The following is a 27,748-nucleotide window of genomic DNA, read 5'->3' as shown; positions in this document are numbered from 1 at the left end:
TTTTTTTAAGTTTTATGTAAGGTATAAAAACAATCCGTATTGTAGACTTTTTTGGTGTTAGATTTTCATCAGTGATGATCTTGGCAAACACATTAATGAATTTCCCTGAAGCTTGTGATCAACAACGCTCTATCTTTAAAATTTTAATACCTTTAAAATCTTTAAATCTTTAAAAAAAAAATGCCGTACCTTTTTTGAAGTTCAAAGTAAATTTATTATCAAAGTACACGTACATCACCGTATACAAGCCGGAGATTTGTTTTCCTGTGGGGATTTCAGCAAATCTATAGAATAGTAACTATAACAGGATCAATGAAAAATCAACCGAAGTGCAGAAGACAACAAGCTGTGCAAATACAAATATAAATAAATAGCAATAAATAATGAGGACATGAAATTACAAGATAAAAAGTCCGTAAAGTGAGATCATTGGTTGTGGGAACATCTCAGTGGATGGGCAAGTGAGTGTAGTTTTATTCATGAGCCTGATGGTTCAGGGGTAGTAACTGTTCTTTGGTGCCAGTCCTGAGGTACTTGTACCTTCTTCCGGATGGCATCAGCAAGAAAAGAGCACGGCCTGGGTGGTGATGATGGATCCTGCTTTCCTGCGACAGCATTTCATGTAGATGTGCTCAATGGTTGATGTATGGCCGAATCCACTACCTTTTGTAGGATTTTCCATTCAAAGGCATTGGTGTTTCCATACCAGGCCATGATGCAGCCAGTCAATACACTCTCCACGACACATCTCTAGAAGTTTGTCAAAGTTTTAGATGTCATGCTGAATCTCCACAGACTCCTAAGGAAGTAGAAGCACTGCCATGTTTTCTTCACAATTGCACTTGGGTGCCTTTCTGAAATTTCTGCAACCAGCCTGCTGAATATTCACAATTGCCTTTGATTTTCAGTCTGTTGTGATAGATCTTTGCTTGTTTCATGATTAGGTTACCATACCATTAAGCAGCAATTGTCACTTGAATGCAGACGAATCCACTCTTTCAATACACGATCAAGATCTTCATTTTTCGCTATGTGCAGTGTTTTTCTATTTTCATTAACTTCTGTACATTACATTTGTGAGGTCACTTCTCAGAACTATTTGTGGTGCGTTGAGACCTGTGCATTGTCTAGGAACCTTCCCAACACCTTGTTAAATTTTCCAGTTGTGTTATCATGTCAGTGTTTTTTTAAATTCTGATTTAGCTAAGGGGTATTGAACCTGTACTTTCAATCCTTCCATTTTAGAGCTGGGGGTGGGGGGGGGTCATTGAAAATGATCCATGTACTGGAAAAATATCTGTATTTTTTAAAATAGAGAGTTTCCCTCTGACCACATGACATTCCTGGATGCTCTGGTTTTCTCCTAAATCCCAAAGATGTGTAGGTTAAATGGTCACTGTAATTTGCCACTGTAATTAGTGTTGGCGCATGGCCAAGTGGTTAAGGCATTTGTCTAGTGATCTGAAGGTCGCTAGTTCGAGCCTTGGCTGAGGCAGCGTGTTGTGTCCTTGAGCAAGGCACTTAACCACACAGTGCTTTGCGACGACACCGGTGCCAAGCTGTATGGGTCCTAATGCCCTTCCCTTGGACAACATCGGTGGTGTGGAGAGGGGAGACTTGCAGCATGGGCAACTGCCGGTCTTCCATACAACCTTGCCCAGGCCTGCGCTCTGGAAACCTTCCAATGCGCAAATCTGTGGTCTCACGAGACTAACGGATGCCTATAAAAAAAAAAATAAATTTGCCCCTATGTGTAGGTTGAATCTAGGGTATGGCATTGAGAATATGGGAAAAACAAAACTGGGCTTGATGGTGTAGGATTAGGGTGAGAATTGATATCTTGCATTTTTTTGTAGTTTAACTTTTCTGTGCTTATATCATTTTTATATAATCATTGGGGAATTTTCTAGTAATTGCGGTGTACTGTAGCTGATTCTGTATTTTCTAGAAGCTTCTTACTTTATCGGTAGTAGGTGTCACACCACATGCATCTGGCCACTTGATAGGTTACATCTTATCAATGGAATGTATTTAACTTTAGTCTGAGCATGACACGACCATAACTACTGTTTGTCTTTGTTCATTCTTGTAACCCTTAATAAAACATTCGTAACCACTGAGTTCTGTGCCTCATTCTTGACTTCTGAAGATCAAATTCACCAGATCCAAGAGATAGCGTGGATGTGATGGGCCAAAGAGTCTTTTCCATTGCTGTCTGACTCTGACACTTCTCTCCTTGAGCTACCTACAATGGACACTTGGAAGCATTGGAGAGAAACTGAGACAAAACCATCTCGGCAAAATTCCCCAAATGTGCTCAAAGTGTAAGGAAAGCAATGTTAGCATATTTAGAATCAAGGTCCTAATTTCACGTGGTTAACATCACTGACCACACAACGTCACATGCATGCCTGTCTCTAGATATTCTGAGTAGTGATTGCCATGTGGATAGTGGAAATGATTCCCAGATGTTCTCAAGCCCTCCCTGAGAAAATGCAACATCGCCATTGACTTACGGGACTCCATCACCTTAAATAGGAGGAGCATTTGGGGTATGATGCTGACAACATTTCATTCATGAGGCTTCTGGGCTCCAAACGCTAAACTGTAGATGAAGGCATCTCCCAAAGCACCTGCTTGACCCAATCAACATGATTGTGAAGTGTTAAAAGGTCAACGAAGTCACCATCTTCCAGAAAGTACACAGAAAATGGCCACCTACGCTCATACCTTGCTGCCCCATCTGTGGAAGTGTGTGTGGGTCCCACATCTGGTTGAAGATTAGAGGGAAGGACACATGTTGGTTGCAGTGAAACAGGATCAGTTGGTCGCTTTGAAACAAATCCAGGGAAAAGATCAAAGGAGACTTGTCGCACTTTGAGACAAATGGTCTCTGCTGTGACTCCAAGTCTCCTACGTGATGAGTGGTCAATTGTCCATGTGTGCTTGGACATGGGTGTTGCCTTTTACCCTTTGAACTCTACAGAGGTAGCTTGCATGGAGGGTCCTCCTGGTGATTTGCTTCCTGCAGCAGCTGCATAGGCTGAGTTCGTGGGATGGGATCCTCTTCAAGTTGTTCATCATCTGCATATCATTGTGGATGCTGTCCTTCTGTTGGGTCTGGAATGTAGATCCATCTCAGTCAGAGTTTTATCCCTCTCTAAGCAGTGAACCGCTGTGGTTGGCTTCAGTCAATGGTTTGAGTTTCCACCCCGCATGACCTTATCAACTCTGGCCTGCGTGACCATCCACAGATTTATTCACCCGGCTATTAGTGGCCACAGCCTGGGCGGCTAAGATACGAAGCTCTGGAATTACTTGCAGAAATCTCCTGCAGCCCTTCCTCCTGTGAGACTGCCCTTGAAACCTAGAAGCTGATTGAAGTCTTTGATGGTGTACTCTGGTGTCACTCTGTGGCTCGTCTTTATTTGACAGACACCATGAACTGCTTATCAAATAATTGGTAAATCGGCTTATGATTGTCACGCGTACTGGGGTACGATGGAAAAATCTTGTTTAGCATGCCATCCAGCAGATCATTTCACAACATCAGAGTATTGTCCTAGGTCAGGGATTCCCAACCTAGGTGTCCACAGACACCTTGCTCAGTGGTATTGGTCCATGGTCTAAAGAAGTGTGGTCTTATAAAGCCTCGGCATTTTATCTACCACTTCTTTGCCCATTCTCCTAATCTGTCCAGGTCCTCCTTCCGGACTCCCTGCTTCCTTAGCACTATCTGCTCCTCCACCTATTGTTGTATCATCTGCAGAATTGGCCAGAAAGCCATCAGGTTATTAATGTAATACAAGCAGCAGTAGACCCAACACTAACCCCTGCAGGGCACCGTTAGTCACCAGCGGCCAATCAGAAAAGGCTCTTTTATTCCTACTCTTTGCTTACTGCCAGCCAGTCTTGTTTAGCAGTCGCGTGTGCAGCAAAGGACTTGAAAATCGAAGTAGACAACAGCCTGACTCTTTTATCTACCCTGAAAGAATTCCAACAAATTTGTCAAGCAAGATTTCCCCTTAAGGAAATTAAAGATGAGCTTTACTTGTCACATGTACATTGAAACATACAGTGAAATGCACATCGGTGAGACCTGACGTAGATTGGGAGACGGCTTCACCGCGTACCTTGCTCCGTCTGCCAGAAAAAGCAGGATCTCTCAGTGGCCATCCATTTCAATTCTATTTCCCATTTCCTTTCTGGCATGTCAGTCCATGGCCTCCCCCAATGCTGTGATGAGGCCACACTCAAATTGGAGGAGCCACGCCTTATATTCTGTCTGGGTAGCCTACACCCTGATGGCATGAACATCGGTTTCTCAAGCTTCCAGTAATTTACCACCCCCCCACCACCTCCCACTTCTCCTTCAGCATTCTCTATTCTAATTTCCCTCTCACCACATCTCCTTACCTACCCATCACCTCCCTCTGGTGCTCCTCCCCCTTCCCTTTCTTCCATGGCCTTCTGTCCTCTCCTATCAGATTCCCCTTTCTCCTGCCCCGTATCTCTTTCGCCAGTTGATTACGTAGCTTCACCCCTTCCCCTCTCCTGGTTTCACCTATCACCCACCACCTTGTACTACTTCCTCTCCTCCCCCCCCCCCCCCCCCAATCTTCATACCTTAACCTTTCATCTCTTTTCCAGTCCTGATGAAAGGTCTCGGCCTGAAACGTCGACTGTTTACTCCTTTCCATCGATGCTGCCTGGCCTGCTGAGTTCCTCCAGCATTTTGCGTGTATTACCTTGATTTCCAGAATCTGCAGATTCTCTCGTTAGTGAAATGCATCGTTTGTGTTATGCTTTGTAGCCCCAAAGCATAAAAACAAAAACGTGGAGCTGGGAGAAACTGTGTATGTTTTGTTTTCACTTTTACTTCAGGCATGCACATAACAAGTGCTGTTGAGATGACATATGTCATTTACGTACTTGTACATGTAACTCTCTGTACATTATGTAAACAACAAAGAATATGTAATCAATCAACGTATTTACAAGATTACTCAATTATTACTGAAATATTATATACACTTAATTCCTCCCTGCTTAGCTATAAACTCTCAACGCAATAAAAGAATGCATTTCAACACAGTATGTGGTATAATACAACTGCTTTGCAGATATCCACAGCATAATAAATTTTAAATTGTCCCATTCGGGCCCAAAGATTTCTTATTCTTGTGGGATAGCGTCTTTTGTAACGAGTGGGAATCACTGTGCTTGGCAGGTGAGATTTGTTTCTATGAAAGCAGTCTCAGGTTCTGGGATCTCCTCTGTGATGGTTGTAGAAGTTGACTCTGAGGCTGCAGGAAATGGCTCAGACAGCATTGGACACTTTTGTTCTAGTTTGTATGTCTTGATCTTGGGAAGATGAATTTAGTTCACTGGCATATTCTCTTATTAATCCTGCTATTGCTCCCTTTCCAATCTGATCTCGCCTTCGTTTGCTCATCCACTGCAACATCTGACCAATCCTCTGTTTTCATATCTCCATTGACTCCTTTCTTTTTAGCCTCCCATTCATCCAGCTGGGCTTTGGTCCTTATATTTACTTCTGCAAGCAGATTTTTGTATCCCACTTGAAATTCATGCAAAAATATGAGCTGAGGTGGTATCTGTGTGTTGGTCTCATTCAGAGCATTAACCATCCATACGCACGGTGTAGTTCGCTGTTAATGAACAAGCCCATTAAATGAACTTTATGCACATTTTCCACAGAAAATGCAGCCAATGTGTTCTGTTTTCCCCCACATTCCATTGTTCCAGTTTCCTACATACTGTTTTCCAGCCTTTTCCCATTAACTTCATATATTTAAAGGTAATGTAGAATTTCTTGCGCTGTGCCAGTAATCTCATGGTCATCTGCTATTGTATGTGTTTTGTTGCAGCGGGTTTCACATGGTCTAATTGGGAGCCTGTGTATACATTTGTAAGCTTAGTAAGTTACAAGAGGAAGACCAAAGTTCAATGTAAGTTTATTGTCAAAGTACATGTATGTCACCATATACAACCCTGAGATTCAATTTCTTGTAGGCATACTTTATAAATCCATAATAGAATAATAACCATAATAGAATCAATGAAACCCCACACCAACTTGGGTGTTGCATCAGTATGGGAAAAAGCAGCAAACTGTAAATACAAAATAATAATAAATAAGCAATAAATATAGAGTACATGAGATGAAGAGTCCTTGAAAGTTAGCCCATAGGTCGTGGGAACATTTCAATGATGGGGCAAATGAAGTTATCCAAACCTAACACCTTGCGCCTACAAATCTACCCCTTTCTGCCCCTCCCGATTAAAAAGACATAAAGGTCACCAGTCGTTGAAGCTGCTTCTTTCAATGTCTGATGTACCCCCAAGTGACGACAAGGCCACTTTATTAACTGCACCTGTACACCTGCTCGTGAATGCAGCCGCATAGCAACAACTCAGTGCATAAGAGCATGTAGACATGGTCAAGAGGTTCAGTTGTTCAGACCAAACATCAGAATGGAATGAGATGTAATCTAGCAACACACACCAAAGTTGCTGGTGAACGCAGCAGGCCAGGCAGCATCTCTAGGAAGAGGTGCAGTCGACGTTTCAGGCCGAGACCCTTCGTCCTGACCCTTCGTCCAGTGAGTATCAGTTCTCTGGGTGAAAGTGCCTAGTTAGTGAGACAGGTCAGAGGAAAATGGCCAGAGTGGTGCAGGCTTACATGAAGGTGACAGTAACTCAAATAACTATGCATTACAACAGTGGTGTGCAGAATATAATCTCTGAATGCACAGCACAGCGAACTTTGAAGTTCATGGGCTACAGCAGCAGGAGATCAGAAACATATACTCAGTGGCCACTCTGTTAGGTACAGGAAGTGCATAATGAAGTGGCCACTGATTGTTTCTCTGTGAGCTATGAAATTCAACTCTGCAAGGCATTTAAGAATACAGAAGGAATGCAGGCAAATCAGATTAGTGTAGATGGACCTGAAAATAGTGGGACGAAGGTCCCATTTCTGTGCTGACACTGGGCATACCAGCCCAAGGGACCAGCTTAGCTCCCACTTAACAGAGTAACGTGTATACTCATGCAAATGGTTGTGTCCTTGAGAAGAAACATTAACCTCTCGTTTGAAGGAATTAAATCATGGGCTCGGAAGAGCCTTTGTGTCTAGAAGGGGGCCATTCGGTGCATTGAGTTCAAAGCAGCTTCCGGTGGGGCTTTCAGTTCAGTTCTGTTCTCCTGCTCTTTCTCCAGTAGCTCAATAAATCGTACTCTCCTGGTGCCTATCCAATTTCATTTGTTCCACCCTAGTTATAGCCAGAAGCTCCAAACCACACTAAATCTCTGCTTGTCTTCAGTCTGATGGATGTCAGCCATCTCCATAGGTCTGCTACTTTGCGGAGCAAAGAACTGGTTCCTAGCACCTAACCCAGTCCTGGTTAGCAAAAAAAAAATTCTGATGCCTTTATATTTGGGCAAATTAGTCAATCTGAACCTTTCATTGTATAAACCTAAAATCTCTAAATCAGGTTTTCCAAACTTTTTTTTTGCAATGGACCTCTACCAATAACCGAGAGGGTCCGTGTAGAGGCCCAGCTCTGTCTTTCTGGGTGCTTGAGATTATTTAAACTGGGAATTAATCTTGTGGCACTCCCTTTCTGTTCTAGCCCATGCAGAATAGCAGGAGACCAAAGTAGAGTTCCATGAGGGCACGGTGTGTTTGTTCGATTGCGAAAGGACCTGTAGATGTAGCTTTAATAATAGCACCAATGTCCAACAGACATTGAGCCTTAAAATATTGTGTGAAAGATGTACAGAGTAGATATTGAGAAGCTGTTTCCATGGGGTGATGTCTAGACATGGAGAGCTTCATCTCAGGACAATGGGTTAGACATTTAGCAACCAGAACAAGTCTATTCAAGAATTTAGGCATTTAGAATTTATTGGCTTGACGGCTATTAATACACAAGCATTACAAGTTGCCTGTGCACAGCATTTCATCTGATCTGCTCACTGTTATTCTATGCACATAGCCTGTTAAATTAGTTTTTCCTCCTGTATGTCCAGTTCCTGAATGATACTGACTGTTTCCACTAACCACTGGGCTTTGAGACCTTCTTGCATGCTCGTGTTGGCGTACAGGGCTTGAAGCGGTTGCAGTGAGGTCTAGAGTTGCCCAAGTGAACCTTGCTTCCTTTAAGCTAGAAATTCCCAACCTGCAGTCCGTGGGGCCCTTGGTTAATGGTAGGGGCTCCAGGGCATAAAAAAGGTTGGGGAGACCGACTTGTTCCCTACCTGTGTTAATGAGATGAAATTCAATGGTGTAAGTCCTACAGAGTTGTGATTAAGGACTTCATATAAGAAAACCACTCATGGGTTTTGGTTGTAAGCAATCAATTTTCAAGAGCTTGAGAGGTATATAAGTAAACCAGCATTTTTATAACAGTCTTGTGTTTCGTCAAAAAATGGCAGATGGGGCAGTGGAGGGTTTGACGTAAGATCTAGACACAGAATTGGCAGTATTTGGAAAACTAATGACTGCCGACATGAAGAGAAGGATGCAAGGACTGACCTCTTATGCAGACAAACTTGGTTCAAAGTGCAGAAGAAAAATAATGTCAGCATGTAAATAGCCATTCCTGCAAACCTCTGTGTGTTTAACATGTCTGCTTCTTAATTTAAGCAAGGCGAACCGAGAGTGGGTGTTGAGATGTGTGCAGAATATAGAAAGAGCTTGAAAATGTGTGCACTGAGCTTAGAACCGTTGAAATAGTTCAATGCATTTCCTCACCTTTAGCAATGCTATGAAGAGTAGGATGAGTCATGGGCTCGGAGGATTAGTTTTTGATAGTTTTATCTTCAGTATAGCAGATAGAAGCCTGGAACATCGGAGGAGGAGGAGGAGCCCTTTGGGCATGCTCCACGATCCAATGTAGTCGTAGCTAATCATCCAGATTCCCCATAACCCTCTACCCCTGACAGAACTATCTAATTGTTTCTTGAATATATTTAATGATTTGTTTTTTAACTATAATAGGGAATATCACTGGTTCTTGGATAAGTGGGGTGGAGGTGTATATCTCTATCAAAGGAGGTATAAAGTGCTCCTTCCCTCCGCTAGCCTGCAGGTCACCCTTGGGTAAGGTGTAACCACTGCTTAGCCCCCCAATCAGGGTCATGTGAAGTGATGGGAGCAGGTGGTGTATGGTCGTATGAGCATCTGGTTATGCAACCACTGACGTCAGGCAGACAATCTCTGAAGAGTATTAACAACAGCTGGAGGTGGTTACCTGTCTTGTTAAGACACTGCCCTGAAGAAGGAACAGCAAATCATTTTCTATAGAAAAGTTTGCCAAGAACAATCATAATTAAAGACCATGATCACCTACCTCATATGGCGCAGCACTTGATGATGATGGTTACTGGTTCATCCAGCTGTGGTAGAAGTAATATCTCCTCACCTCTGTCTTATGTGGCCTACCTCTTGTCCCTAGACATTGACTCCTGGTTCCCGATTCCTCAGACAACTGGAGCATCCTTTCTGCCCCTAATCTTTTCGCTCAATTATATCCGCACGTGATGCTGATATTATGCTCTCGCTGAACTTTAACAGCACGAGGTGAGAGAGAGATGTCGCTGCACGTTGATGCTGACCAAGCGTTCAATAGTGAGCACCCAAATTTGATACAGCTGCAGCATGTAATTAATTTTGAGACAATTAAAGAGATAGACAGCCACAATAAAGCACATACCATGAATGCTTACTTTCAGCATGTGATGTTGACCACAGAACCGAGATTAACTCTGAAGCACAAGGGAGGAACCCCTCGGCCTGCTTGCTCTCTTTTCAGAGCCCCAGCAAGAACGACTGCAGGCGAGGCCAGTAAACGCTGCAAAGTGGAGCTCGTTTACCGCTCGGCTGACGCACCCAACCTTGGCACCAAGGTCGGAATGCAGCAGCGGTAACGGCTTCCTTCGTGTAGCCTGTAACCACGGTGGGTTCCTGGGGCCAGCACTGCCAAGTGCCAGACCATAGGCTGCAAGATGCAAGCTTCGTCTCCTGCTGCACTCATTAATCCTGAGTGTGCACGCATTCTCATGTAGCCAGGCTGTGTGGTAGACACCAGCCAGCTCTCTGCTAGAGTACTACATCAAAAAATTCCACTTGCACTAGAAACTGCCTGTTTAATAATGAGATGATGAGAATTGGGGTGCACATATAGGTTTAACATGCAGTCAAAGTATAAATTCCAAATTGCTCTGTCACAGTCCAGACTTTGCCCATCCATGGGTTATCACCATGATTCACTGTAACTATTTCTTGTGCATTTAACACTGAACTGATGGTGTTCCACCATCCAACAATCCTGAGAAATAACCGTCACTGGAAAGGCGGTCGAAGAAGGAGACTCGCCACCACTTCAAAGGGCAACTGGAAATGGATAGTAAGTATTCGCTTTATTAGCAGAATCCACCTCTCAAACAACTGTTACAAAGTTAGATCTGAAAATCCAGTGGCCCTGATTTCAAAGGTTCATTTTATTGTCCAAGTATGCATGTACAATACAACTCTGATATTTGTCTTCTCCAGATAGCCATGAAATACAGAAAAAAAACCGTGGGAGTTGTTGAAAGAAAAGACATCAACCCACCCCCACCCTCACATTAAAAAAAAAATCAAAACTGGCAAATGCCAACCCCCCCACCCCTCCCCCGCACAAAAATCTTAACAGACCGCCCACACGGAAAACAGCAGCATCAAACCCCAAACCCCCAACCCACTCCCACACACAAAAAGCTAACTGATTGCTCACACAGAAAAAGGCACCTAGAGCATTAAACCCCAGCTAACAGATCACCTACCCTAAAAACGGCAGCAAGAACATCAAAAACCCCAAATCCTTCTCTTGCAAAAAAAGAAAGTGACACTAACATCAAACCTCCAACTCCCTTCCTTGTTTAAAAGAAACATTTATATGTTTTAATTATTTATCTATCTATTTAGTGCAGAATAAGTGCTTCCAGCCCAACAAGCCATGCCATCTAGAAACCCATCTATTTCATCACCATCATGTGCCATGTTGCTGACATAGGTGATCATGGTTTTCCATTTGTCATGGCTGTTCTTGGCAAATTTTCCTTCTGAAGTGATTTGCCATTGCTGCCTTCTGGCCAGTGTCTTTACAAAATGGGTGACTCCAGCCATGATCAATACTCTTCAGAGGTTGTCTACCTGGCACCAGTGATGGCATAACCAGGACTTGTGATATACGAGCATCCACCAGCTGCTCCCATGGCTGCACGTTACCCTGATCGGGGCTCCAAGCAGATGCTACACCTTGCCCAAAGGTGACCTTCAGGCTAGTTGAAGGAAGGAGTGCCTTACACCCTCTTTGGTAGCTCCACCCTGTCACGCATCCACCTGTTTAACCCTAGCCTAATCACAGGAGAATTTACAATAGGAAACCCACATGCACAAAGGAAGAACATACACACTTTCTTAGCAGTTCTGGAATTGAACTCTGACCCCCCCCCCGAGTTGTAATAACATCATGCCAATCACTGTGCTGCCGTAGCAAGCAATCTGTGGTGACCAACAGTTGTAAGATCTTAATCCTAGTTCAAATTAATATCATTTCTTTGGGACTAGATACTTTACAATTTGGAATTGTAGTGCAGAGTGCCTGGGAACAGAGCTCCACAAGAAACAGGGCTGAAACAGGAAAGTGACCTTGATGTGATTTAGACTGTGTGACTTCATGTGCAGTAATGAACACTTTTCACAACCTACCTTAACGTATAATATATTCAAACACACATACGTTAAAGTTTCTAGGCTAAAAAAGGCCTAGCAAGACACGCTGATCTTCGGAGATTGAAGGTTGGCGATAATAGATGCGAGAACCCTTGATTGAATATGTTGACCCGGTGCAGTCTGATTCGCGACTGACTCTGAAGTGAGGCTGTGTGGGAGGAGCTTAAGCAATGAATTTACCAGGTGCGCTGAATTCAAACGGTGTGTTGGAAAGATATTACAAATAGGAGGGAAACTATTGACTCCAGTGAAGGTTGCTGCTTGGGTATTTTATCGGTTCAGTTACCAGGGCCCCCATAAACCTTTGGGGCTCCCCTTCTCACAGTTTTCAGTCAGTGGCCCCCTTCAAATGTGCCAGGCCCCCTAAGAGGACCGTATGGCCCCTGTTGAGAATGGCCGATTTAGAGTATCGAGTCCTCTGGCCCCCATCATCTATGATGAAGGGAAAGTTTGCTTCCCGATATCAGCAATCCCAGTCATGTTGAGGGCCTGAGAGATCTAAGGATGTATCTGGAGTGGGACTCGTGACCCAAAAAGTCTGTTCCATCATTTAATGAGGTCCAGCAGACTCTGTGCATTGTTAACATTACCCTGCATCAAAAAAAATAGGAACACAAGTAGTCTATTCAGCCTGTTCTGCTATTGAAGAGTATCTTGGCTGATTATCTCTCTCTAATCTTTATCTCTGCTTGCTTTCCATACCTTGTTCATCTATAATTTGTCTTTCCCCTTAAGCATATTCAGTGACTTGGCGTCCAACTCTTTGTGGTAGTGACTTCCACACAATCACCACTTAATTGACTGGAGGGGGAGGGGAAGGGAAATTCCCCTTATCTTTGCCCAAAATCTCCTGTCTTGAAACGTGAGGTTATGTCCCCATGCTCTCATCACTCAGACTCTCTGAAGTCGTAATACGGGTCTTCGGTGTGAAACATCAACAGTTTCTCTCTTTTCACAGACTCTGCTGCACCTGCTGAGTTCCTCCAGCAGGCTGTTTGCTGCTCCAGATTCCAGCACCTCCAGTCTCTGGTGACTTCTCTGCATGCAATCTTGCCCTGTCAGAATGTTGTGTTCACTTCCCCCCACCCCCGCCCCCACTGAATATATGCAGTCCCCATAACTGCTTCTCATACACCAAACCAGGTTTGATGATCTCTGCTTTCTTTGGAAACTGGGGGAAAAAAAAGTCTATTGATCTTGGTCTTGAAAGCAGCAACCACTGAGCATTCATGGCCCTCTGAGGTACGAATCTGTAAAGATTTACTACGCTGTGATGAAGAAATACACTCTGAATCAATCTCTCCCATAGCTCTGTGGTTGGCCTTGTCTTGCCCCTGGGTCTATGGTAGATGAATTGATGGAGAAGTTTATTGCTGTAGTTAGACAACTCTGTTTATGGGCAAAGCTGAATGTTTGATATTTTCTTACAACTGGGATAAACCAGGTCCTACACCTACCCTGCGGGTAGACGGAGAATTAGATGAAGATTGGGGGTTTTCTTTGTGCAATATCTGCTCGGATCCCGTGGCCCCCCCCCCCCAATACATTGCTGTTTCATCGTCTAGTGAATTACTGTTATAATGTAAATCGGAATAGAAACCTCCTCTTAAATCTCGAGGCTGTGCTGCTGTCTTCTATATACGTCACGGATGAAGGAAACCCTGGAGACTTTGCCATGTGACGACCACCATTTTTTTTGTCATTTCCTAATATTGACTGTCTTCGGTGCGATCACCTTAATGTGTCAAGGCGATGGAGTTCAGTGACAGGAGCTGCTGGCTCAGTATTAAGCAGGTTCGGTTTTAAAGAAAAGCCATCAAGAAAGTGTTATGTTTTGATGGGAAGTAAGTTATCTATTGTTCACTCTCAGATCACGCTAGCTGCTCTTTTTTTAAAAAATTAAGAACTTCTTGGGAAAAACCTGCACTTTTATTAAACTCCAGTGTGATATCCCTCTTCAAAAACAAAAGACATCTGTTTCCATGCCTGTGGTGTTGAAAAGGACTTTATGGTCAGAAATACGAGGAATTCTGCAGATGCTGGAAATTCAAGCAACTTTGATCTTATGGTCAGAAATGTTAGCACTGCTGTGCTTGAGTTGACTCAGTAGACTTGAACACAGCAAGATCCCACAATCAAATGTGTATTGATTGAGATACAGGATGGATTAGGCCCTTCTGGCCCTTTGAGCTGAGCCCCCCAGCAATCCCTGATTTAATCTTAACCTAAACACGAGACAATTTACAACGACTAATCAACCTAACCAACCAGTACACCTTTGGACTGTGGGAGGAAACCAGAGAACCCAGAGGAAACCCACACGGTCACGGGGAGAACATAAAACTCCTCACACTGTGGTGGGAATTGAACCCGGGTCGCTTGTACTGTAAAGTGTTGTGCTACCCACTACACTACCATGCCTCCCCAAGGTGACAATGACCAGATCTATTTTGGTGCGGTTGAATCATAGTAGTTTAAGCAAAAAGAATTTTGCCCACTTAAGACAGCTGTAGCAAAAAAGCAACATTTCTGTGGGTGGCAGGTCATTGGACCTCCCTTTTCTTCAAACGATCGTAGCAGCAGAATCTTAAAATATTTTTAAAGGGGGTAGAAGGATTCTTGACAAGCAAGATTATCGGTATTGGTTTGTTATTGTCATTTGTACCAAGATACAGTAAAAATCTTGCATGCAGTTGTTACAAATCAAATCATTACACAGTGTATGGAGGTAAAATAAGGCAATACAATAAGAATGCAATTGTAAATGGTACCGAAAAGGTGCAGTCCATCTGATCGTACAAAAGGTCAAGAGTCTATAATTGAGGGATAGAAGAGGTGGTACGTGCTTTCTGACTTTTTTTTTTATCTTCTACCCGATAGATAGGAGAAGAGAGAATGTCTGGGTGTGGGCATTTTTGCTGCTGGGTACTGCTTTCTTGAGGCGCGCTCCTTGTTAATGTACTTAACGGTGTAGGGACTCTGCCTGTGATGGACTGCGCTGTATTCACCACTTTCTATTCCTGGGCTTTGGTGTTTACATACCAGGCCATGACGCACCCGGTTATGGTACTCTCCACTGTGCATCGATAGAAGTTCGGCGAAGTTTTTGATGACATTGAATCTCTGCGAGTTTCTAAGAGAGTAGAGGTGCTGCTGTGCCTTCTTTGTAATGAAACTAATGCGCTGTTTCCAAGATGGATCCTCTGATATGTTAGCACCAATGAATTTAAGGCTACTGACCCTCTCCACCTCTGACCCTCTAATGAGGACTGGCTTGTAGACCTCTGGCTTCCTCTTCCTGTAGTCAATAATCAGCTCTTTGGTTTTGCAAGGTGGTTGTTGTGGCAGCACTCAGTGAGATTTTTTCCCTCCTATTTGGCCAATGACAGTGGCGTCATCAGCAAACAAATATGGCATTGGAGCTGTAATTAGCCTCATAGTCGTGGATATTAAGCCAGTAAAGCAGGGGCCAAGCACACAGCCTCGGGGTGCGCCTGTGCTGATGATGAATGTGGAGGAGACGTTGCTGCCAATCTGAACTAACTGGGGTCTGCAAGTGAGGAAACCGAGGATACCACTGCACAGGAAGGTACTGAGGCCCAGGTCTTGGAGCGTAGTCATGACTTTCAAGGGGATGATGGTGCTGAATGCTGAGCTATAGTTAGTGAAGAGCATCCCGACGTAATCATCTTCATTGTCCGGATGCTCCAGAGCTGAGCGAAGAGCCAATGAAGTGGGATCTGCAGTTCACCTGTTGTGATGGTAGGAAAGTTAAAGTGGATCCAGGTTGCTCCTCAGACAGGTGCTGATATGCCTCCTGATCAACCTTTTGAAGCCGTGGATGCAAGTGCATTGAAATGATGGTCATTGAGACAGGCTTCCATGTTCTTCCTGGGCACAGGTACGATTGATGCCTGCTTGAAGCAGATGGCTATTTACACTGCTGACTTGAGACCTTGAAAATGCCCACAAACACTCCAGCCTGTTAATTAGTACGGCTGTTCGGTGCTCGGCCAAGTACGTTGTCCAGGCCAGATGGTTTTTGTGGATTTGCCCTCCTGAAGGATGCTCTCACGTCGGCCTCAGGGACTGAGATTACACTGTTGCTGGGGTCTGTGGGGATGCGTGAAATTGCCTCCATGTTCTGTCAGTCAAAGTGAGCATAAGAGGCATTGAGCTCTTCTGAGGGAGAAACCTCGTTGTCTTTCTACTGCTTGGATTTACAAACGTTTGTACTTTGTAGGAGGTGATGGCATCCAAGCCCTGACACAGTTGTCGGGCATCTCTCTGTGATTCAAGTTTAGTCTGGAATTGCATTTCCCAAATGAGAACTTTCTGTGGTCATACCCGGACCTCTTGTACTTGCCTGCCCTCAGAATATTTTGAATCTTTTTGTTCACTCATGGCTTCTGGTTGGGGAAGACTCTCAATAATTATTATGGGAACATATTTGTCCACAAAATGTCTTTGTAAGGTCTTTCTGAAGTCAATGACCAGCTCATCTGTTGACTTTGAAGGGAAGGCTGTTGTCATGACACCATGCCAGTGGGCTGTCTATCTCCTTCCTGTACTCCAGCTCATCATTGTTTGAGATGTGGCACACAGCAATGGTAACACCTGCAAACTTGTAGAAAGGCTTGGAGCAGAATCTGGCCACACAGTCATGAGTGTTTAGGGAGTAGAGTAAGAGGCTGAGGATGTGACCTGTGGAGCATCGGTACTGAGGATAATCATGGCAGAGGTGTTGCTGCCTATCCTTTGTGGTCTATGAGTTTGGAAGAAAACAGAAATCTGGAATTGATGTTACTGACAGATCAGCCCACAACCTAATAGAAGGTATAGGAGACTAGGAGTCTACTATTTATTCACAATAGAGAAAATCACCATTGTTCTTTTTCTACAGTGCCTTGGGATCTTTTACATCCACTTCAATGAATAAATAGGACCTGGTATAAACCCACTGGACAGAAGGTGATCTCTCTGTCACCACAGAAGTCCTTGAGTTAGCCAAGAATTTTGTGTTCTGTTCCCTCAGATAGGATTTGAACTCTGTTGTCTGTCCTGGGTGGAGCCAGTTTTCTCAGTTACGTTGTTGGGATATGTGCTGATCTTATGGGAAATGCACCAGGGCCTTAGGTTTCTGTGCATTTTCCCTCTAGGTGTCAGTAACGTCAACGTGAGTGTTGATCGAGCTTTCTCTACGGATGGTGGTCCATTCCTCCCAGTAGCTGACCTAGTGTCTCGCTCTGTTTTATCAGTATTCCCCTGCCACTCTCACCCAGATTGTTCATCCTAGATTAGAGCCGTTTCAATCATGTAACCAGCCTTGCTGTTCACCCACTGAGGAGACATTTCATCATGTTGTTATGTCTTGTTTAACTTGTGGCATTTTAGTGGGGGCACCCCTTTGACTGCAAAACCACCCTTCACCTTCACCCTGCTGACTTCCATATCTCTCCTCCTCCCTGCTAAGCACATGGTTCAGCACTTCACTAAGAATAGTAGAGTCTGTTGTATAATGCTGAAAGGATTTGGAATGGGGAAAGCAACCCCTCAGCGTGTATTTCATCGGTCTTCTGGATTTCAGTGTGTGGTCCGATTGGATGGAGAAGAACCAAGCCGAGATGTTGGAGTGAGGTGTTCTCCTTCGTATTTTGCAAACAGAGATGCTTGAATTTTGAGGGAATCTATTTACCCAGTTCACTTTAGCCAATTCTCTCTTCTTACCTATGAAATCGCCTTTATTTATTTGGAGATGCAGCAGGGTAACGTGCCCTTCCGGCCCAGTGAGCCCACGCAGCCCAATTACACTCATGTGTTCAATTAACGTGTATCTTTGGAGAGGAGAAGATGGCAGCACGGCACAGCGTGCGCAGCTCTCTGGTGAAATGATATCGTATCTGTTAAATAGGGGCCGTGGACAATTCTGATTTGATGGAGACAGATGTGAAAGCACAGAGGAACATCTGGAGAAATTTCTGAAATGCCGGTTTGCTGCCGCTATTACTGTGTGATCAAGAATCTTCCGGAGGGAAGGCCCCAAAATCCCCGGCTTTGCCTGCTGCTGGCGACTGAGGCTGAGGTCGAAGCGTTCGGATAGAGATGGTGCTTGGTACTTGGTGTCGGAGGGCTGATCGGAGGCTCGAAGTTTTCGGACGACTCAGAGTCAGACTGTGGTCGAGCATGGCAGGGAGAGTTTTCTTCCTTCTCCCGTCTGCATGGGATGTGGGACATTCGAGAGACTTTGAACTTTTTTATTGTGCCATGGCCTGTTCTTCATCAAGTTATGGTATTGTTGCACTGTTGTAACTATATGTTATAATTATGTAGTTTTTGTTAGTTTTTCAGTCTTGGTCTGTCCTGTGTTTCTGTGATATCACACCGGAGGAATACTGTATCGTTTCTTAATGCATGCATTACTAAATGACAATAAAAGCGGACTGCATGTCTTCATAATCTAATCTAATCTTTGGAAGGGAAAGCAAGCCCGCGTAGTCCGATGGAGAACTTACAAACAGTGGCCACGCTAGATCTTGGTCACCTGTGCTGGAATAGCATTACGCTAACATCACTACTGTGCCAACCCCAACTTCAAAAATTATCTAATTTGAAAAACATATGAAACAAATAAAAAGAGCTTCTGCAAGTAGATGAAAAGGAAAACAGTTTGTCGAGTAATTGTTGGTGACTTAAGATGAGAATGGGAATTAATGTTGACAATGGCTGAGACTTTGAACATGTGTTTTGTGTTTATCTTCATGGTAGAAGATATTAAAAGCATCCCATTAAAAGATGAAAGCTCAGGGACAAAGAGAGGCTGGAACTTAAAACGATCACTAACAATAGAAAATTAAAGTACTGGGCAAGTAATGGAACTACTCACAGCTGATGATCAATGTTCTCTTCACAAAAAGTGGTGCTGAGAGATGGTGGATGTACTGCATGTGATTATCTAAAGTTCCTTAAATTCTGGAGAAGACCCCATGTACTGCAAGACCACAAGTATAAATCCTTAAGGAAGGAGGGGGATGGAATGCAAGAAATTGTATGCCAATCTGTAGTGGGGAAATGCTGGAAATGGCTATTGAGGAAATAATAGCAGGACTCTTGGAAAATTGTAGTGCAATTATGTAGAGCCAACATGATTTTATGAAAGGGAAATTGTATTTGACAGACCTTTTAAGAGTTCTTTTGAGGATCTTTTGAACAGGACAGATAAAAGGGAAGCAATAAATGTGTGCGGATTTCCAACAGGCATTTAATAGGGGTACATTTGAGCTAGAGTAGAAGGTAAAAGCGCATTGCACTGTGGGGTAGATGATTGGTTAAACTGAAAATGAGTCTAATAAATAGGTTACCCTGAGATTGGCTAAGGATAACTAGTGGTTTGCTATAAGGTTGGATCTGGACTGCTGCCATTTACAGCCTTTATTAATATAACTTGCAACAAGGCAGGAAGTGCACAGAAAATTGGCAGATGGAGGTAAATAATGAACTCAAATTAAGCAAGTGGAGTGTAATGTGGGGAAGTGCAACATGATCCAGTCTGGAACGATAAAGAGAAAAGCAAATACTGTGTCAAGTGGAAGAAGATGCCAGATTATCCAGATTGAGATTTTATACTAGAAACATAAGCTGAGCAAACTGGTGCACCAAGTTATTGAAAGGCAAATGAAATGATAGCCATTGTTGCATGGGGGGGTTGAGTAGGAAGAGTCTCTACAAACGTATAGAGTCCACATAAGATATACGCTTGCACAGCAAGCAGGTCAGATGAGCTTCTACTTGTATCAGTTTGAGAGATGATCTTTTTGAACTATAAGAATTTTGAGAGGGTTTTGTTGCTAAGAGAATGTCACATCTGAACAATGAGTGATCAAGTAGGAAATGAGGAGAAATTTCTTGAAAGGCCACAGATTTTGGAATTCTCTATCGCAACCATTGGTTGTTCAATCTCAAGGATTAGAGGGACAGGAAATGAAGTAGAAGTTCAAGAGCGTTATGCCATGATGAAAATGGCTGTCTCCGTCTCAATGTGCCAAATGGCCTACCCTTTCACCTAGTTCCTTTATGGGATAGCATCATGGAGCTTCCTTTGCTTCATGTGTGAATGTAGTCTTACTTCATGTGCTCTATCCCAGTGATAACTCACAAGTGACAAGTGATAGGAAAACTGAGCAAGTTTGTGCAAGCTTATTGTTGTCATTGGCATATGTACACAGAATGAATGCCATGAAAATTAGCTTTTTGCAGCACATATAAGATGAGGCAGGCGTAAGTTGTCTTGATCTTAAATGCTCATAAATTACAGACGTGCAAAATAAACAGGATAAATGTAACGAAACTTGTACGTGGCTCTGTGTGTGTGTGTGTGTGTGTGTGGAGAGAGACAGAGAGAAAATGAGAATGAACAATCGGAGGCAATGTTAAGGATTTTCAGACTGGTTCAGAAACCTGAAAGTTGTTGAACTTTGAGGTGAAGGTCTTCAAGCTCCTGTTGCTCCTGCCTCCTGACAGCATGGAGAAAAGAGTGTGGCTAGGATGCTGGATGCTACCTTCCTGAGACATCTTATCTTAAGATGTCCTCAGTGGGAAGAGCTGTACCTGTGATGAAACTGCCTGGACCTGCCACGCTCCACAGCCGGTTGCTTTTTCATGCATTGGAGTTTTTTTTTAACCGGGCTGTGATGTAACCAGTCAGAATGCCTTCCACTGTGCATCTGCGGAATTGTTAATAAAGGAAGCAGTACTAATTAGAAAGACAATTTTTTGTTGTCTGTGTTATTAGTGGGTTGGTTGCAGGGATGATCGGAGAAACTGGAGTAGGCAGTGTTCCCTTGACTGCCTGACAGCTGTGAGCAGCTGGCAGTGAAGGGCCATTGCAACAAGGATCGCTTGCTCTCTCTCTGCACAGAATCTGTGTTTGCTACTGGCAGCGCCTGTTTGCTGTGCGATTGACTTTGGTCAAAGCTCCAAACCTCAGATGCTATCCCAGCCATTTCCCCATCCATCCTACCTTCACACCCCTCACTGGTTGTGAATGTAGATGAGACCCAGCAGGTCATCAGCAACTGTGAATCTGATTTCTTGCATTGAGTGTGCTTGGAATTAATTACTTCAACCAGTCCTTAATTTAGAAAGATAAATTTCTACACGTAATGTAACATTTCTTTGGAGCCTTTAAAGTATATTCTCTCTTCTCTCTCCAACAGGTCTTCCATCATATTTGTATGTGAAGCAATGTAAAATCCTGAATGTTAGAGAGCCCTTGGTAAGTAGCAACCTGGTCATATTGCCTGTCTGTGCATAGGGAAGAGAGAGCTGGTCATTTATGTTTTCCCATTCTGCAATGTCTGTAAGCTTGTGGTCCATTTCACTTTGGTTTTTTGTTGTGCTGAATATCTAGAGTAAGAGGCTAGGGCTCTTACCCTGTCAAGTCAAGATGAGTTTATGATCAGTGTTGTACAGTGTGGATGAAATCAGCAGAGGGACAGAGTCACTGGTAGGTACAAAGCAGCTTTTTTATTTGACACACCAAAGTACAGCAGGCATCATACAGATGGAGACGCTTTCCGTAGAAAGGTCTGCTAGTCCAATGTGAGCTCGATATTTAAATGCTAGACACAAAGGCAATCGCTACTTAAAAAGTTATAGACAATGCATAGACAATGCTTCCTATTGAAGCTACATACAAAATATCACACCACCTAACTCCATCCTTTCCTTCCGACACCAAAATGTCCGGGTTGCTACCCACAGCCTTTAGGAATGCGAGTTAAATCCACAATACATTTATTTGGCATTTTACGTGCTAACATAGAAGACAATTAATATTTATAAAGTATAGATAATACTGTCTTTGAAACTACAGCATCAGGTCAAACTGCAGCACCAGAAGCATCAGGTATTCACACCTGTTTAGGAAGCGCATTGTTGTGAACTCAATCCACAGTACTTTGTCAAATAGAAGTCTGGTGGCCAAAGTCATTTAAGCGTAAACAAATCATCTACCCAAAAAAATTCACTCTAACAATCACAAGCACAAACATGGTGAGGTACAGGTACAATGGAAAAACCTGTAGCCACATCACAAAACACAATCTGTAGACTCGGACAGCACACAAAGTTACTTGGGTCCATTCTAGCCGCAAGCTAAACCTCCCTTCCTGCAGACTGCTGCTTTGATCGAAATCACCAGAGAGACACTGAAAATGGTGATATAGAAGTCTCAGCACAACAGGTAGCCAGCTTTCTGGAGACACACTTGGCAGAGGCTCACACCCAAAGGTACATCACATTTTTATACCCTTAAGATCAAAGGTAATAGTAGGTGATTCAATGCAGCTTCAATGGTTACAAGGACATTGTTTACTTCAATACTTTGGGTTGACAAATGGCTCCTTTGAAATACATAATGGAAGCTCATTTGGATGGATAAGACTCCTCTGAAGGCCCAAGCGCCTTTGGGAGAAACTAACAAATATTTTAAAACCTTTTGATGACAGAGAGCCAAGCACCCAAAATCAATGTTATCAGGTCTGTCTCTAAGTTCATAAATATGATGAGTACACAAAAATTATTGATTGCCTATACCTGCGACCATATTTGATATGCTAAGTGACAACATCCATCTCGTCTGCCAGTCTGAACTCAAGTCACAATGGTGGCAATAAACTGGGCCAAGTTCCCTGGTTTGACGCGAGCCAATTAACATAACCCCATCGTCTGGGCCCTTGCATATGCAACCTCTTAGTTTGCGGAGCGGTCTGTAGTTTTAACTTCAATTTACTGCTTGCAATTTACAAAAATTGAAAGTTCTTATTCTTATTTACAATAAGAACTGAAGCTTGGTTCTTGTTTGAATTAATATCTGCTGTATTCACATAACTCCGGAAGGCTCCCTAACCATGTCTACTTTTTAGTATCCATTGCACAAGCAGGGATACGCCATTCTGCCTGCACAAGCAGGGATACGCCATTCTGCCTGCCCAGACTATCAGTCATTCAATAAGATGCTCAACTGATGCTGGTGTGTGCTCCATTTTGCTGCCTGCTTCCAATATAGCTCAGCTCCACTGCAGTCTGAAACTTTAGATTAATCTAAAGTTTGAATTTGCACTGACTTGATCGCCACCTCTCTCTGGGTAGAATATTTTAGATTCACAAGCCTCCTTATCTCAATAAAAGTTCATAATTCTTTCTCCCGAGATAGTGCAGAATTCTATGAGAAACATCTCTGGTAAGCCGCTCACCATTTTGTATGTTTCAATATTACTTGTTATTCTTCCCAACTTTATAGAGAATAGGGGCTCATTTTACTTGATTGTTTGTGAAAACATAAACACCCTTCAACCCAAGCATTAAATATTGTGAACCTTTTTCATGTCTATGAAGTATATACATGCTTTCTAAAGCCAGCAGAGTACTGTGTAGTACTCAGTATGTGGCCTCTTTATGGTTGCAATACTTGTATCCCATCCTGCTTGCAACCAAGACTAAAATTCCAATGGCCTTAATGACTTATTGTAATTCACTTTTCTATTCTTACCAAAGTGAATACTTCATATTTCCTATTAGTTATGCTTCATTTGTCCTCCATTTGCTCACTTATATCCTGACTGTCCCTTGACAGAGTTTGTATGCTCCTTGCAACTTGCTAATGGCCAACCTTTGCAACCTCAGCAAGCATGGTCACATAATTAGGCCCTCGTACAGCATCACTGTGGGAACTGGAGCTATTGTTCAATCTGTCCCAAGAAAATTTAATATCTTGCTGAAATCCGAACAGGGGTTTCAGAAGGCTAATTACCCTCTAGAGCCTATTCTGTCATTGATGCAATCCCAGATTCACCAGCCCACATAAACCATTTCTGTGTCAGACACAGCCACAGTTCCTGTTAGGAAGCACTGTGTAATATCTTGACTTCACATTGCTGAAAGTGCCCTCATTTAGAAGCAATGCTGTAGCGATGGACCTTGAAGCTATGACACCAAAGTTCAAAGAAAATTTATTATCAAAGTCCATGTCATTTTCTTGTGGGCATACTCAATAAATCTTTAGTAGAATCAATGAAAGGCTGCACCAACCTGGGAGAAGAATACAAATGTTTTATTTTGGTCCTTTAACATGACTGAGTGCAGGTTTAGACATTGTCTGTTTGGTGTTTTCTTCCATGGGCTTAGTTCAAGTATTTAGATTGTATGCATTTGTGCCAGCTTTTAATGTGGCTAATTAAGGGTGTGATTGACTTGGTTAAAAAAAATCTATTATCTTCAAGTTACCAGTCAGTTAAACCTTGTGTAATGATTGTAGCCTGTCTCATTGCTGAAGAGTTCCCACAATGCTCTTCTGTTCTTTGAGCTGATTGACTTAAACTTTGTGATATCTGGAACTTGATGTTACTTATGATGAAGCAAAGGTGTATTGGTGCAAGAGGAGGTGCTGGATCATATCAAAATCTGTCATCACATTTCCTTATTGCTTAACCTTTATGTAAATTATTTACCTTGGGCCATTCTTTTCTCTTTTTTTTGTAATTTATTTTTTATTGAAGTTCATCATCAAACAAACATTTCCATAAGATGTATTTCAGATACTGTACATATATATCATATAGTCATATTTGTAAAAATCTCCACATAATATTTATCTGAGGTATACACTTATAGAAAGGAGAGGAAAGAAAGAACAATCGAAAGAAGAAAACTATGTACAAAGTAGGGAGTAATTTTTTTTTTACAACATATTCATTGACTTGTGAGAATAAAATCAGGCCTATGAGGTGTTATGTAGTTAAACCATTTTTCCCAGTATGAATCAAATTGTTCCAACTTATGATTAACAGATGCTGTTATCTTCTCCATTTTGTAAATGTCCATTGTAATTTCCATCTATGCGTTTAAAGTTGGGCTCTCCTGTGATAACCGTTTCCTGGTCAGGGTCTTTTTACCAGCCACCAGCAGTATATTCATTAAATATTTATCTCTTTTCAACTATTCTTGAGGTATATACCCAAAATATATGGTCTTACTCTCTAAGGGTATTTCACATTTAAAGATGTCTTGTAGGGCATTGTGTATCCCACTCCAACAGTCTTTGATAACAGGGCAGTCCCAGAAAATATGATAATAGTTTGCATTTTGATTTCCACAATTTCTGCAGCAAACAGGGAGGTTACTATCATAATGGGATTTCTAAGAGGGTATAGTAAAATATCTTATCAAGTTTTTCCACCCAAACTCCCTCCATTTCTATGAACTGGTACACTTCCATTGATACCTCCATATTATTGTCCATTCTTCCTCAGATATTATTATCCCTCCTTCATTCGCCCATTTTGTTCTAATGTATGAAGTGGAACATGTTTTTAAGATTTGACAAACCTTTATACACGCTTGAAATGATTCTACTACCGTTGTCTGAATTATATGCTTTTCTAAATAGCTCTATCAGACATGTACTTGCCTTGGTTACATTTTTAACTGTCCTACTAACATACTGTCGCATCTGTAAATATCGATAAAAGTCTTGTTTTTCAAATAAGTGTTTCTGTTTGAACATTTCAAAACTGAACAGTGTTCCTTCTTTCATTATATTGCAGGCCATTCTTTTTTCTTAATTCAGTTTGTTAATACTCTTTTCACCAATGCCATTGAGTGATTTTTTAAATAAACTGTGACCGGTATTATGATGTGATATTGCTCTGCCTTGTCAGAAGTGCTAGTTTAGAAATTCAGACCTTTTCAGAAATAAATAACTTTTCAGGGATGTGAGTTCAAATATTGCTTGTTTCTGAATAGACAGTGATGGCGACAAGTCTTGGGCTGAATCACACCACCCCAATATTCAATGGAGCACTTGTGTTAGTGAGTCACCCCAGGTGCCTGCTGCGGACTCTGCATCGGTTGCACACACACTGACATTGTTATTAGTGTGTAAACAGTAGTTGGGGTACATTGTGCAGGGATGCTCTATATTTCCCCAGCATTTGGACATAACCAAGATGTTCAGCCAAGAACGTTCCCTTCAGTTCAGTAACTTATCCGGTCTTGAGTCTTGTCGTCTATCAACCAGCCACATACGCAGCTTGGCAACTTCCGCCATCAGTCCCTAATCAATTCCACGGCTACTAATTCACCCCCTCCCCCACCCACAACTTCCAGCCCCAGATTTGGTGCATTTCATTCTGCAGCATTCAGTGGAAAGAGTGTGCTGGACTGCCAGTGAATGTGTACGAGAAGAAAGGGTGAGAGCAGGGGTTGTAGGTGCATGTGTTGTTTGCACCTTGCCTGTGGTTGGAACACATTCTCTCACATTTGATATCACATCACTCTTAAGAGTGCGATTCTCACCATTTTCCACTCAGGTTCATTATCAATGATGTGCATTGTAAAACTTCTTGTTTTATGGAGTGGTACAGTGCAATATACAAAAAACACAAATTCATAGAAGTTACAATAAGAAATAGAAAAATAGAAATAAGTGAAACAAAAGCAGTGCAAAATAGGTTGGATTCATGGATTGTTCAGAAATCTGATGGCAGAGGGTAAGAATCTGTTCCTAAAATGTTGTATGTGTGCTTTTAGGCTCCTGTACCACCTCCCTGGTGGTAGTAATGAGAAGGGGGCATGTCCTGGGTGATGGGGGTCCTTAACAATGGATGCCAGCACTTTGAAGTTGTCCTCAGTGCTGGGGAGGCCAGTGCCCATGATGGAGCTGGCTGAGTTTACAACTTTCTGCTGCTTTTTCTGATCCTCTGCCATGCCAGATGGTGATGCAACCAGTCGGAATGCTCTCCATTTCTCCCTAAGCTTGGACTGAAATATAACCACCAGCATGCCTTCTTTGTGATTGCATCGATATGTTGGGTCCAGGGTAGATCTTTAGTGATTTTGACACCCAGGGACTTGAAACTGCTCACCTTTTCCACTCCTGACCCCTCAGTGAGGACTGGTATGTGTCCTTCTGAATTCCTCGTCCCACGATCAGTTCCTTGGTCTTACTGACACTGAGTGCAAGGTTAATGTGACACCACTCAAGCTGCTGACGTATCTCGCTCCTGTACGTCTCCTCGTCACCGTCTGAGGCTCTGCCAGAAATAGCTGTGTCAGCGGCGAATTTATGGGCGGCGTTTGAGCTGTGCCAAGCCACACGAGCACAGGTGTAGAGAGAGTAGAGCAGCGGGCAAAGTGTTCATTCTTCAGGTGCGCCGGTGTTGATTTTCAGTGAGGAAATGGTTATTTCCGATCTGTACTGACTATGGTCTCACGAGGAGGAAGTCAAGGATCCAGTTGTGGAGGCTTTGAAGTTGGATTATTAATGTTGATGGGGTGATGAGCTGTAATCAATAAATAGCAGCCTGAAGGAGGCATTGCTGTTGTCTAGGTGATCCAAAGCTGAGAGAAGAGCCAGTGAGATTGCATCCACTGCAGACCTGTTGTGGCAAATTCCACTGGATCCAGGCTCTTGCTTATCAGGAGTTAATTCTAGCCATGACCAGCTTGTCAACGCACTTCATCACAGTAGATGTGAGTGCCTCCTGGGCACTGGTCATTGAGGCAGCTCTCCCTGGTCGTCTTGGGTACTGGTATGACTGTCGCCCTTTTGAAGCAGGTGGGGACCTCCAACTGCAGCAGTGACAGATCAAAGATGCCCTGGAATGCTCCCACCAGTCAGTTAGCAGAGGTTCTCACTGCCCGCCAGGCACTATCAGGGCTTGGCACCTCACGAGGGCTGACCCCCTTGAAAGATGATCTGACATCAGCCTCCGAGACAAAGATCACCAGGGTCACCAGATGCTGCAGGGATTCCCTTTCAAAGCCTGCATAAAAGGCATTCATCTTGTTGGGGAGCCATTTGTGATGTTAGGTTTCACTTGGTGGCAAGTGTGCAAACAGTAGTATAAAATAAATCTCTGCCCTTGTAAAGTGCACATCATTGAA

At 43.0% G+C, this 27,748-nt stretch overlaps 1 protein-coding gene across 7 annotated transcripts in view; it reads left to right on the top strand.

Annotated features, from left to right (window-relative positions):
• The window catches only part of LOC140190165 (tyrosine-protein kinase Fyn), a 233,482-nt gene that overhangs the window by 73,173 nt on the left and 132,561 nt on the right, over nucleotides 1-27,748 (top strand). For 6 of the 7 annotated variants that reach the window (XM_072246739.1, XM_072246679.1, XM_072246686.1 and 3 more), the window contains one exon: nucleotides 21,019-21,077. The exons of the other annotated variant lie outside the window; for it this stretch is intronic. The gene's annotated coding sequence lies outside the window, so the exon portion shown is untranslated. The remainder of the gene's footprint in view (nucleotides 1-21,018; nucleotides 21,078-27,748) is intronic. 7 annotated transcript variants of the gene reach the window in all.

Source organism: Mobula birostris, chromosome 2 (genome assembly GCF_030028105.1).
Source record: "Mobula birostris isolate sMobBir1 chromosome 2, sMobBir1.hap1, whole genome shotgun sequence".
Lineage (NCBI taxonomy): Eukaryota > Metazoa > Chordata > Chondrichthyes > Myliobatiformes > Myliobatidae > Mobula > Mobula birostris.
This window is presented reverse-complemented; position numbering and strand designations above follow the sequence as displayed.